This window comes from Gopherus flavomarginatus, chromosome 11 (assembly GCF_025201925.1).
Source record: "Gopherus flavomarginatus isolate rGopFla2 chromosome 11, rGopFla2.mat.asm, whole genome shotgun sequence".
Taxonomy (NCBI): Eukaryota; Metazoa; Chordata; order Testudines; family Testudinidae; genus Gopherus; species Gopherus flavomarginatus.
In genome coordinates, this window is record NC_066627.1 from 22,705,464 (window position 1) to 22,719,678 (window position 14,215).

The window sequence follows — 14,215 nt, forward strand, 5'->3', positions numbered from 1 at the left end:
CCCTTCAGGAGAAGAGGGCATTTTAAGCCCACTTGGCAGTGTCCAGCCTGTGCCTCTCGAGGGTCCAGTGTGTGGGTCAGACCCTAGGTGGGGCGGGGGGGGGGAAAGGTGGCTTTTAGCTTCCCCAGCTCTGGGGAGCTCCGGGACATAGCACAGTCTTTGGAGTGATAGAGAGCAACCCCAGGGCTGCTCCACAGCCCAGAATAGCTGAAACTCAAGTGCCCACCTCCCAGCCCAGCCCCACCCTCTATCACTGCCCTACACTGGGAGCTGTTAGAGTAAGGGGCATATAGGGCTGTGTGTTGAGCCAGTGCTCCCCCTTTGTATGGTCCCTTTTCGTTCCTGGCACAGAATAAAGAGGCTGCCAGAACTGCCCCTCAGTCTGGGCCTGGCTGCTATGTCCCAACTCCTGGGCTTGCCCCACTAACCATGCTCAGGGTCACTGTGTGCATAGATCCCGAGGGCTCCACATGAACTCTGTTCAGTGCAACAGCTTCAACAGGAGAGATTGAGGAAGCCCCACATGAGAATATCCCATAGCTCTTCTTGCCCTCAGCCAGGAGTCTCCCACACTCCAGTTGAGTGCCCTAACCACTAGGCTAAAAGATGTGCTGGAAGCCTGCACTCTGACTTCTTGCTAACAGCACAGGCACCTGCGGCGAAGTGAGGGTCTGCAGCTGAGAATTGCAAGCAGAGGGGCGGGGGGGGCTTAGCACACACCCTTCTCATTGGCCTCTCTCATTGGCTACCTTAGGTGGCTTCTCACCTCCTCTGCTGGCTTTTGTGAATTGTATTATGAGACACCTTCGTCTCCTCATTCATCACCTAGGAAGCCAGGTGCATAATTCCCGCTCTGGGAATCTCAGCATTGTTCCTGTGATTTTGTTATGTTTGCCGGCACCCTGCACACAACGCCTAGCTGACTGCCACCCTCCGAGAATGTGACACCTGCCCTCACCCTCATGCCCCCAGGCTTTGATAAGGGGCTTGCTGCCAGCATTCACCAGGCTTTGTATTGCCACTAGGCAAACTGCCCGCTGCTGCTCAGATTCTACTGAGTACAACTCAAATGCAGGATGCAGCCACCTGGGGGATCCAGATAAGGGTTGCATGGGCAATCTTGATCCTGGCATTTCCTGGCTTTTGAATGCCTGACTTGGCAACTTTAACAGTCTTTTAACATGGTTTTGGAGACATAATTTGCTAATTTTTTGAAGAAAAAACTGCCCTGAAAAACAGAAATTCTCTCATATTGACCCCCAGCTTGGGTCAGCCCCAGGGCTTAGGTCTTTTGCAGTACAGCACAGACCTCTGCTACTTGAATTACCAGAGGACCTGGTAGCAGCAGCAGTAGGCTATTCACCTCTGTGTGGCCTGGAGGAGGAGAAGTGAGTTTCACAGCTATTTGCTGACAGATAAAGGAAGGCTGAGACTCCTGGGTTCTATTCTAGGATCTGTAGGGGATTGTGATCTAGTGTTTTTAGATCCCTCTACTGCTGTTTCCCTAGCTTGTCTCTGCTCCTCCCTCCTCCCCTTGTGCTCCCATCCACCACCCCTGGCTCCTGCCCCTCCCATCTCCTATCCACTCCCCCTCTGCTCCTATCCACTCCCCCTCTGCTCCTGTCCCCCAGCCACCTGTTCCCATCCCCTGGCATCTGCTCTCTCTGCACCTATGGAGCCCTTAGCCCCATGACTTTTCCCTACACTCTACTCTGCTCCTATCCCACCTGCCCCACCCTCAGCATCTATATACTCCCCTTTTCCCTCCCACTCTGCTCCTCCCACACCCCTGGGTCCTGCTCCTGGCCTCCCCTCACCCCATTCAAATGTGGCTGGTTCCTCCTGCCCACCATGCTGCTTGGGCACTGGCAGAGGGAGCATTGAGAGCGCAGGAGACACTGGCTCCCAGCTCTATGTTCCAGCATTCAGCACCATGGTGGCCTTATCAGCTGTAGGGGAACAATTGCAGGGAAAGCCCACCTCAACCTCTGCAGTCCTGGGATGGTGTCTGCTCAGTCATGCTGGGGATGGTGCCTATGAAGTTAGCGCTTAGACACTTTGAGTGGAACAGGCTCAGTGTAGACAGAATCCATAGAGAATTTAGCTGCTAAACTTTAACAAGTCCCTACTGAGCATGTGCAAACGGAGATTTTTTTTCATAGTTTTATAATTTGACCGAATTTGGGCAAATACTCAGGAGAGCAATAAAAGGGGCCCTCCTATTCTTAACCATTAACACACACCAGATTTCAAGGCCAGGCTCTAACTTATGGAGGCCCTAGAGAGTCTCAGTTAAACAACTGCAAGAATATTTTTAGCACAGAATTTTCCCCCCCCTAATCTCATTCTTGGACATGGCTGAACCATTTTAGCTGAAAGGTTTTTTTGTTTTTAAATCAGCCTGAAGCAGAGCCCTAAGAACAGTGAAAGTGTTGAACAACCTTTACTACAGGTGGAACTTGCAGCTCTGCCTATTAAACAATTATACGATGCTATGGGACCGGCTGTGACGAGTTCTAGGTCATTGCATAAATGTTGGACATCTGCAGAGTCTGGGCGGGCCAGTTATGAAGGGAGCGTTTCCTCTTTGGCATAGTTTTCCTGCTCAATATTGCACAAGCGATTTCAGCCCTGACAGATCTAAGGCCTCTTCACAGCACTTGTGCTACATGAATCAGGCAGAAATCACTGCCCAGCCCTGCTTTCCCCCACTGGGATAGTTGGTCAGAAACTCACCTTCACTCCCTGACTCAGAGGAGTTCCCATCCCCATAGAAAAGGCAAACAAATAAACAAGGGAAAAATTGCAGGAAGCATATGTCAGATCTCCTAAAGTCTACTAATATCTGCTCCAGTGAGACTCAGGGCCCAGCTGGACTGTGCTAAAGCCTGAAAGCAGAGTCAGTTGCTTTCCTGACTCATCTTTTCTCCTTGCCTCAGCATTTCCTTCTTGGACTTCTTGCAAAGCAACTCTCTTTCTGCACTATATTAATGAGACCCAGCCTCCCCAGGGCACAGCTCTCTCCCCTTGCCTTTGCATGCATACTAGGAGAAAACACAGTGAAGGATGGACAGAAAATCCCATGGGCACCAGGAACAGAAAACAATTAGCAAGCAGCAGCATTTTGCACCCCGGCTGGGCTGCTGAAATCACATTCCTTTCCGGCAGAGGCCCAAGCCCTGGAGCAGTCAGGCCCTGTGCCTATCACAGAGAGAAGCCAGCACCCCTGGCTCTGGAACCCTGTTGAGACACATGCAGGTCAGAACCAGTGCTGATGTTTGGTAAACAGAGCTGGAGCTTGTCAGAGTCACATTGTCCCTGTTTGTTTTGATTGGCCTTGCCTGGCACAAAGAATCACAATTTAAAAAGAAAACAGATCAGATTACACTGGGCAGCCGGCTGTGACTAAAGAAGCAGGTGGCTGCTGCAGGCTGGACCCATGGCCAGGGGAGTTGGGCCATGTCTGCATCAGAGACACTGCACAGCTGAAGTGATACTGATGGTGCAAACCCCTAATACAGACACATGACATGGATGTGAAGTGGGGTTCAGCCCAGTGCGGATGAATCTGGTAAATTACCAGGGTCTCTCGCACTCTCATCCCCCTTTCCACTGAGGCTGCATCTACACAGAGGCTTGCACCAGATGCAGTGAGAGCAGGACAGATCTCTGTAATTAACAAGCACCCTTCACTTTCCATATTAAAGGAGAAGAAGAACAACTCAAACATTTACACTGTGTGTTGGCTGTCAGCCAGGGCACTCTGCCTGTATGTTGTATTGCTTTCTTTCCTTTGTCTGTTCTTTTCCATCTGCACTGTCTGTGAGACAGCAAGAGTGTCTCTCATGTGTTTGTGCAGCACCGAGCCTACTGCCAGTACTGCTGTCATATCAGTAACAGAGAGTTGCAGGTTTGCAAGTGCACAGTTCAAAGCCAGCACCTGGATTTAGAGATGGGCCCAACCCTCTAATTCAAGCTCTGGAGCTCAGCTCCTGTAGCGCAGGGGTGCTTGGAGCTAGATTGAGATGACTGGATCTGGTTCCCCCAAATCTAGGGACACTTGGATCCCGGGTTTTGGGTCAGGACTTTCTCCAGTAGGAGTAACACCAATCTGAAGGGTAACAGTCTATACACACTGGACAAAGTCCCCTTGTTAAAATCAATGTGATCTAGCTGGTAACTGATGCCCCAGCAGCAGTAAATCTGAGCTAACGTCATTGCACCATCTTATAGCTGGACCTGATCAGCCTGTTTCGGAAAGGAAAGAAGCAAGTTACGGAGCACAGCTGCCTACTGTTTGTTCTGAGTTTCAGCCCCCATCTGTCTCCCCTGGGCACACGCGGTGTGGTACATACCAGGAGAGTGTAGTGGCCCCGGAGAGCTTTCATGGTGTGTGGGTGAGGCTGGCAGCAGGTGCATGGAGCTGTGCTCACTGCCGAGAGCTGCCCAGGGGAGGGGAAAGCAGGTGCCTGCCAATGGCCTGGTGAGAACACTCCCATCTAAACAACACAGATTTTACTGCTTCCCTCTACCTGGGCTCTCCCACCTCCTGGTACAGCAGTCAGGTCATCAACTATGGGCAGCCTCCACTGCTCAAAGCCCCATTGGATAGCATGTGCCTGCGGAGGGTTTACCGAACAGATCAAACCCTTCCTCTCCAATTGGAAAAAGGAGTTTAAAGGACTTGGAACTCTTTGTAACTGTACATGAATGTCTTCCTGTTGCCGGTCTCAAAGAGCTCTTCACAAGACTGCAGCGAACTTGAGTTCCTAACCACAATGCTTGTTCTCTCTATTGCATGCAGCTGGCTTTGTTATTGTAGGGTCTCATGTGGGCACTGAGCTGAGCACCCTGCTTTGGTATTGGAGGACTGGTTACATGTACTTTCTTACTCAGGTTGCTTATGAATGCTGAAGGTGGGTTTTTTTTTTTAAGGAGAAAGAAGTGGCTGAAACACTGGGGTTTGGTTTACTTCTGTTTTTTAAAGGCATAAGAAATACAGCAAGTCTGCAAACGGAAATTAGAAAGTGAACCTGGGCAAACAGATGCTAAGGTGATTAGGAGCAAAGTCCCCATCCATGGAGGGCTGTTCTGACAGCAGTGTAAATATAGTAAGCATCAGCAAGAGCTGCTGACAACTTCCGAGAAAGCTTCAACCCGGAGACTATTTGAGACAACAGAAACACACACCAGTGCTCATGGAATACAGTCAGTCCCACAAAGAGACCCAGGAAACTGCAGCACTTCCCAGATTTGTCTGTATAGTGCCCCGCTGCTCTGTAGAGATGATCTCACATATGGCTTCTCTTCCACTCCACACTCACTGGCCTGGTCCTCCCTGCCATTCCCCAGCAGCTGGCCCTCACGTTCATTCCTATTCCCTCTCAACCAGGCCCCTGCCCTTTCCGCATGGCCCTGCCCACCCCTCATTTTGCATTCCCCACCAACTGGCACACTTCCCTATGGCCCCATTCCCCCTGCCTGGCCCCCACTTCTCATCCTGTTCCCCATTGCCCATCCCATCCCCCCTCCTATTCTTAATCACATAACAACCCTATAGCAACAGCCTCACTGGAGCCTCTAGGACAGTAATACTAGAGCTATGTGAGTGCAAACTAGAAGAAGCCCTCTATCTCCTGTTCCTCTTCCTTTCTCCTCCCCATCTCTGTGATAAATGAAGCAGGTGGGAGCAGGGCCGGCTTTAGGAGATGCGGGGCCCAATTTGAACAGTTTCGACTGGGCCCCGGCAGAGATGACTGAAAAACAAACAAAAAACACACAGGTAAAACAACAGGGGCTTGTACTCACCAGGCGGTGCTCTGAGTCTTCGGCAGCACTTTGGTGGCGGGTCCTTCACTCGCTTCAGGTCTTCGGCAGCACTGAAGGACCCACCGACAAAGTGCCACCGAAGACCCGGAGTGCCGCCAGGTGAGTAAAAATTAAAAAGGCACCTCTAGCCAGGGAAGGGATTCTCACTGGGCGCGGGGCCCTCTTAGGCACGGGGTCCGATTCGGGGGAATTGGTGGAATAGGCCTAAAGCTGGTCCTGGGTGGGAGGTAGCTCCCTTTTATGGACACTCACCCAGCCAGTAGCTATAAAATCTCTCTTAGTCAGGGGCGGCTCCAGGCACCAGTGCTCCAAGTACCTGCCTGGGGCGGCAAGCCACGAGGGGGCGCTCTGCCGGTCACCGCTAGGGCGGCAGGCAGGGTGCCTTCGGCGGCATGCCTACGGAGGGTCTGCTGGTCCCGCAGCTTCAGGCCAGAGGACCCTCTATGCTTGGGACGGCAAAATGTCTAGAGCCGCCCCTGCTCTTAGCAGCTGTTCTCTAATTGCTCTACTTGTAAAGGGTTAAAAAGTCTCACTGCTATGCATAGGTAAAAGGAAGTGAGTGGGCACCTGGCCAAAAGAGCCAATGGGAAGGCTAGAACTTTTTAAAATTGAAACAAGACTCCCCTTTTGTTGGTCTGTTGTTCTCCCAGGGAGAGGCAGACAGGGCAGCAGCTATGCTGTAAGAAGCTTGGGCCAGGTATGAAAAAATCATCAGTATCATACCTAGAAACTACTCATTTAAAACCCCAGCTATGTAAGTAGATCAGGATAATGTCTAGGAAGACGCAATTAGATTTATCCCTTTTATTTAGTTATGGCTTCTGGATTCCTCTGTGCTAACCCCAGGTGCTTTTGTTTTGCTTGTAACCTTCAAGCTGGATCTTAAGAAAGCTATTCTTGGTGCTCAGTCCTTGTAGTTGCTCCTTTAAAATCTAGCAATAGCCTGAGTTTCCAGATGTATTTTTTTTATTAATAAAATTTACCTTTTTAAAGAACAGAATTGGATTTGTGTGTCTTAAGAGGTTTGTGCATGTTGTTTAATTAGCTGGTGGCAACAGCAGATTTCCTTTATCAGCTCTTCCCCGGAGCATGGGTGAAAGGGCTTGAGGGTATCTCACAGGAAGGAATTCCCAAGTGCACCTTCCTGGGCTCTCAAAGGGGTTCTGCACTTGGGTGGTGGCAGCATCTACCAAACCAAGGTCAGAGAGAAGCTGTAAGCTTGGGAGTTCAATACAAGCCCAGGATGGCCAGTATTAATTTTTTGAATCCTTGCGGGCTCCCACCTTCTGCACTCAGAGTGCCTGAGTGTAGAATTAGCTTTGACAATCCCTGTCTCTTTTGCGGCTTGAGCTGGAAAGAAAGTGAGGCAGCACCATAGACCTTGCAGCTCTTCTGACCAGGGCTGGCTCTAGGCACCAGCACTCCAAACATGTGCTTGGGGGGCATTTTCCAACAGGCAGCACTCCGGCTGCTTTTTTTTTTTTTGTGCTTGGGGTGCAAAAAGCTGGGAGCCGGCCCTGAACGGAGGTGAGCTGCTGCGATGGAGGGTGCAGGGAGGGCCGAAGGAAGTAACCCTGTTGAGGGGACAGAGAAACTTCTCCCTCACCAGCTCACCTCCGCTCCACTGCCGCCTGCTCCCCTGGGCATGCTCCCGTTTCGCTTCTCCCCCATCCCTCCCAAGCTTGCTGCATGAATCAGCTGTTTTGTGGCAAGCCTGGGAGGGAGGGAGAAGAAGTGGCATGGCGGAGGCGGCGTGCTCAGGGGAGCAGGTGGAGTGGAGGAGAGCTGCAGTGGTGGGGGGCTCAAGGAGGGCCACAGAAATAACCCTGGGTGGGGGCAGAGGAACCACTCTCCACCAGCTCACCTCTGCCTCCTCTCTAAGCGTGCCGCTGTTCCACTTCTCTCTCCTCCCTCCCAGGCAAGCCTAGGGGGGAGCGGTAGGAGGGGAAATGTGGTGCACCTGGGGGAGGAGGCGGGGCCAGGGATTTGGGGAAGGGATTGGTAAGGGGTGGAGTTGGGGCGGGGGCACAGGAAAATGTTTTTGCTTTGGGCCGCAAAAAAACCTGAGAGCTGGCCCTGCTTCCGACCACCAGCAGGATCTCTGCAGGCCATGGTGTGGGGAGCTCGGCTTAGAGCACTGCTCCTGCCCGTGTGTACAAGGCAGATCCTGATGGGACAGCTCCTCTCTCCCGTCCCAGAAAGCAGTTCTTGGAACCTGCAGTTCTTCAGCTTCCAGGATTTGCTGCTTCATCTGAGTGAATTCCGTGCTGGTCTGTCTGAGCTCCCTGGAGCCCTCAGCGCAGATACAACTCAGGCAGCAGCACTGCCAGCTCCCCGGACACCACACTGCCAATGTGCTTCACACATCACTGGAGGGGCCCCCAGCTCCACTGCCCAGCAGCTGCCCAGCTGCCCTCATGAGGCAGCCAGCAAAGGGACAAATTATTGAACTGCTAGTTCTGTGATACGGACAGTTGTTTGGTCACTGGATGGAGACCCCCCAGCTCATTTCACATAGGGACTGATGAACCTCTATCAGATGCCATTGGCTCTGGTCACTATGGGTCTGATTTTTAGAGATGCTGAGCATCCCCAGCTCTCCCTGAGTCAGTGGGAGCTTAGCACCTCCAAACCTCTGACTACATTGCGTTAGATCGGAGCGCTATGGGCTCTGCTGCAACAGAGAGCTCTATAGTCCATCATTAGTGCCCTGAGCTATCCAGGCCTCTGAGCTGCTGTCTTTGGTAGCCAACTAAATCTGTTCATGGAGCCAGCTCATGTCTCGTCAGAGTGGGGCTCATGCTAGTTCACCAAGGTCCTTTAGGGTCTGGGGGACTTGGCTGCCAGAGCTAAAGGTACGTTCATGTGATGCTCGGCTCTAGCAGGAGTAAGTTCGTTGCTGATCACAATTCCAGTATTTTCTGCCAATATTCAATATCCAACATTCCAATTCCACAAATCCACCATTTGCTGCCATCTCTGATCTGTGCGGGAGGGAGAGTTCTTGTTATTACAATGTGATAGCGTCCACAGGAGTGCACTTACTAGAGAGCATACAGCTGGCAGGACCTGCCCTCCAGAGAGTAAAGTCGAAGTCCTCCATCCTGCAAAGGCTTATGTCTGGCTTTACACATGTATAACGTTAAACACATGCACGAATGATGGCCCTGAGAGACCAGTGAGGCAAGAATGTGTGCAAATTGTTCTCTCTTGCCACAGAGGGCAGGACAAGAGGCAATGGGTTCAATCTACAGCACAGCAGATTTGTATTAAATCTCAGGGAAAACTTCTTCCTGTAAGAACACTAGGACAATGAAACAGACGCCTCTAGAGGTTGTGGAAGCTTCTTCGCTGGAGGTTTTCCAAAAGAGGCTGAATAGCCATCTGTCTTGGATGGTTTAGACACAACAAATCCTGCATCTTGTCAGGGGGTTAGACTAGATGACCCTTGCGGTCCCTTCTACCTGTCTGGTTCTATGATTCTAAGCAGGGGAGGGGCAGGAAAGACACAGGGACAGCAGGACACTTCAGGAGTCTGATGTCTCAGGGCACCACTCCTCTGCAGGGGCTGTATTATCTTTACTTCATAGTAATATTTGTAAATGATCACTGGATAGTTCGGAGTTAATCCATCGCTAAGGATACAAATCAGTCATGGAGGTCATGGCAATCATGGATTCTGTAACTTTACTGGACCTCTGTGACTTCTTTGACTTCAGCTGTCAACTCCAGGGCTAGAGCTGGGTCTGTCTCCCCTGCCCTTTCCACCGGGGCTGGACCCAGGCTGTGTGCCCCTGCCCCAGGGCCGGGGCTGAAGCCGGGACTGTGTGCCCCTGCCCCACAACTGTTGCTGGAGTACTGAGTCCTGCAAGGGGAGGCTGGGTCTGGCAGAGCAGCTGGAAGTGCACAGCTCCATGGGGATAGGTAGGACTCCCTGCGGGATCTGACAGGAGGGATCAGCTCTTCAGCAGCAAACAGCAACCCCAACAGCACATTAACCCTCCCAGCCATGGGGGTCCCAAATGTCAGGATCCAGCTGCCATCTCCCCTCTTGTCTGTCCTCCCTGTGTCCCTGATGCCAAAGTCTGTCCTAGGTGACTGCAGGGGGTTGTCTGTGGTGGGGTCTGTGTGAGTGGGGAACAGCAGGAGGCCGTAGAGTCTGTGTGAGGGGAGAACGGGGGGGGGGCGTGGGGTCTGTGTGAGGGGGGAAGGGAGGGAACCGTGGGGTCAGTGTGAGGAGGGAACGGGAAGGGCCCACTGGGTCTGTATGAAGGGAGAATGGAAGGGGGTTCTGGGGTGTGTGCAGGTAGGGGAACAGGAGGAGTCTTTGGGATCTGTATGAGCCCGAACTCTGCTTGTTATTGGCAGGTTGAGAGGGGAATCAATTGAGCTGCCCCCTTCTCAGGGAAGTGTTTCTCCATCCAGGCTTCCCCGGGGCCTCTTCTTCAGAGATGGCCAGTGGGGGTCCATACAGTGTAGCAGAGCTGGGAAAGCACCATTAGCTAGTGTCCCTAGGCTTGAGGAGGGGAAGGTCATTAGGTGGTTCCAGAGCTCAGACAGGATGAGCTCATGTGTAGTGTCATCTGAGGATCCAGCCCCAGCCTGCCCACGCTGAGTACCCCTTGGGCGATGGGCTGGAGGAGGCTGGCTGGGGTGGGGTGGCCCAGGGGTGCAGTAGTGCAGCCTTGCTGCAGGCTGTTGTTTTGGGATCAACAGAAAGGTCTGTGTAAGTGTTGCTGTTTGTAACACTGTTGTAGCAATGCTTGTATTAGCTGTAAACCTTCCCGCAGCCCCAGCCAACCTTGGTGAGGAGTTGTGAGGAGTTGGCTGCAGCCAGTTGCTGTGTCTCCTGTTTGCTGTGTCTCCTGCAGAGCTCTGCAGCCTCCCTACAATGGAATCACAGCAACAAGCACCCCTGGGCCGGGGCAGGCAGTTGTAAAGATTAAAACCTGCCAGACCAACTGTATCTTTGCAGAAAGGGGGAACGATGGCACAGAAATATTAAAATTACAGATTAAAAGCCCCAGCCCCTTTTCAGCTGACCATGAGCTGCACCATCCACTCTCCTCTGCCTTTGCATCCTAATGGAGCTATTAGTCTACGGTGTTCCCCATTCATCCCAGGGCCAGCGTGTCCGTCTCCAGATGCATATTGTCTCTGCTGCTCTCAGAGGCTCACTCCTCTCCCAGGGGCCTGTCGGCTCCTTCACTGGAGGTTTTCAAAAGGAGGCTGGATAGCTATCTGCCTTGGATGGTTTAGACACAACAGATCCTGCATCTTGGCAGGGGATCAGACTAGATGACCCTTGCAGTCCCTTCTGGCCTGATGGTTCTATGATTCTCTCACACAGACATAGAATCAGCGGTGAGACATTCCTAGGGTGACACATGGTGACATACCAAGAGGCATTTCTGATTAGTCAAGGAGCATGCAGCAACATTGCCCTTCTCCTTGCAGCCAGAATTATATAAATATATGTTACACTCCAAATGACATTAGAGGACTATTGTCCAGGTTGTAAAGGCAAGCCCTCAATAGTTAGGAAATGCTAGAATTAAGGTTCTTCTTCGAGTGATTGCTCACATCCATTCCAGTTAGGTGTGCGCGCCGCGCGTGCACGTTCGTCGGAAACTTTTTACCCTAGCAACTCCAGTGGGCCGGCAGGTCGCCCCCTGGAGTGGCACCGCCATGGCGCTCGATATATACCCCTGCCGGCCCACCCGCTCCTCAGTTCCTTCTTACCGCCGTGTCGGTCGTTGGAACTGTGGAGCGCGGCATAGCTGTCCTCCACGTCCCTAGCTCTCCTTGTTAACTCTCGTTATTGTTATAGTTGTTAGTTAGATCGTTAAGTATAGTTAGTAAGTAATTAGGTGTAAATAGTGTTCTAGATAGTTGTTCGCCGGGGGCTGTAGCCCTTCCCGGCACCCGGCACCGGGCTCATGCCTGGTTCGCCGGGCTTTAAGCAGTGTGCGGCCTGTAAGAAGCCTATGCCTACCAGCGACCCCCACGATGCGTGCCTGAAGTGCCTGGGGGAATCGCACAGATCGGACAAGTGCCGCATCTGCAAGGCTTTTAAGCCCAGGACAAAAAAGGAGAGAGACCAAAGACTCCGGACTCTCCTCATGGAGGCAGCACTTGACCCGGCGGCTTCGCAGGCCGTGATCTCGGCGCTGGCACCGGATCGCACCGGCACCGGGAAGACTCCCCGGCACCGACCTTCTCCGGCACCGGGTGCAGAGCCGAGACCGTCAGCGTCTGCTACTCCAGCCAGGCAGACCCGACTGGAGCGCCCGGCCTCGACATCGGCCGCGGCGCCGCCGGCACCGTCGACTCCAGGCCCGGCGGGTCCGTCGAGTCCGGTGCCGCCAAGCTCCCCCATAAGATCTGGGGTTGAGCTATTGGTCCCATCCACGCCGGAGACCTTCACCTCGGCACGGGACCTTATTGCCTTGACGGAGCCTACTCAGCTGCCACCCCCGGTACCTCCGGTGCAGGTCGCATCTAGAGGCAAGCCCATGATGTCGGCACCGTCTCGGGACTCGCGCTCGCGGTCCAGGTCTCGACGTCACGGCAGATCAAGATCCCACCGCCGCTCGCAGTCCCGGCACCGCTCCCCTCGGCGGTACCGGTCGCACTCGCGGCACCGATCGACCTCCAGACGGTCGCAGTCTGACTCCAGCCGCCGATACCGGCACCGTGACTCCAGGAGCCAGTCCCGCCGTCACTCGCCGCACCGGTCGACCTCCCGGCACCGAGCTGGTGGCAGGTCCCGGTCCCGGTCGACCTCCCGGCACCGCGTCGGTGGCAGGTCCCAGTCCCGATCCCGGCACCGAAGCAGCGGCCGGTACCGGTCCAGATCCCGGCACCGAGACAGAACCCGGTCCCGATCCCGGCACCGCTATGACTCCCGGTACCGATCCCCGGCACCGAGAAGATCTTCGCTGCCGACCCGCGCAGACCCTTACCAGCCAGGGTCGGCCCCGCTGTGGCCTTCTAGGCAGCCGTCGGTGTCTTCGCAGACAGACAGCGGGTATGCGCTGGGCACCGACCGGCAGGCGGTGCTCTTTCAAGACCCGCCGCAACAGGACCAAGGCCTGCAGCAGTGGGGGTTTTGGACCCCATGGGCATACCATCAAGCCCAGGGCCCCCAACAGCTTCCTGCTAGGCCTGCGACGGCGGAGCACAGGGTGCCGGAAGCCTCGTTGTCTCGCCCCCCTCCCTCCCCGGATGGAGAGGAAGGGTCCAAGCAGCAAGACTCCGCTCTGGCTCCTGAGACAGAGGCGAGGGCCGAGGGGGACCCCCCATTGGACACTTTCTTGCCGGGGGTCTCCTCATCCTCCTACCCTGATGAAGCGGTGGCTGGCACCTCCTCCAGTAGCCCCCCCCCGCTGGATCTCAGGGCGCACCAAGACCTCCTTAGGCGAGTAGCTCAGAATCTGAGCCTACAAGCCGAGGAGGTCTCGGAGATCGAGGATCCGATTGTCACCATCCTCTCGTCGGATGCTCCCACCAGGGTCGCCCTACCCTTCATTAGGACGATCCAGGCCAACGCCAATACTATCTGGCAGTCACCGGCCTCCATCCCCCCTACAGCGAGGGGCGTCGAGAGGAAGTACATGGCCCCCTCTAAAGGCTATGAGTACCTCCATGTCCACCCGACACCGTGTTCCCTGGTGGTGCAGTCAGTGAATGACAGGGAGCGTCATGGACAGGAAGCTCCAGCCCCCAAATCCAGGGAGGCCAGGCGTATGGACCTCCTTGGACGCAAAGTCTACTCGGCTGGGGCCCTGCAGCTCAGGGTTTCGAACCAACAAGCCCTGCTCAGTAGGTACGCGTTTAACTCGTGGGTGGCAGCGGACAAATTTAAAGAGCTGCTGCCGCAAGACGCCCGCCAAGAATTTGCCGCCATCCTAGACGAGGGCAAAAAGGTTGCACGAACATCGTTGCAAGCTTCTTTGGACGCTGCAGACTCGGCTGCCCGCACCCTAGCCTCGGGGGTAACGATGCACCGTATCTCCTGGCTGCAGGTCTCTGGCCTTCCACCGGAGCTCCAACATACCATCCAGGACCTCCCGTTCGAAGGCCAGGGCCTGTTTTCGGAAAAGACAGACCCCAGACTTAAGAGTCTCAAGGACAATCGGGTCATTATGCGCTCCCTCGGGATGCACACGCCGGCAACGCAGCGCAGACCCTTCTGGCCACAGCAGCAACAGCAGCGCAGGCCATACCCCCAGTTCCGCCAACGGCAGGACCTCAATAGGCGCCGTGGCAGGAATGGAAGGCGTAGACATTCGGGGAACCAAGGGGGGCAGAATCAAGGCTCCTCTAAGCCCCCGCCTGGACCCAAGCCTTCATTTTGAAGGTGCGCCCGAGGGCGCAGTAACAG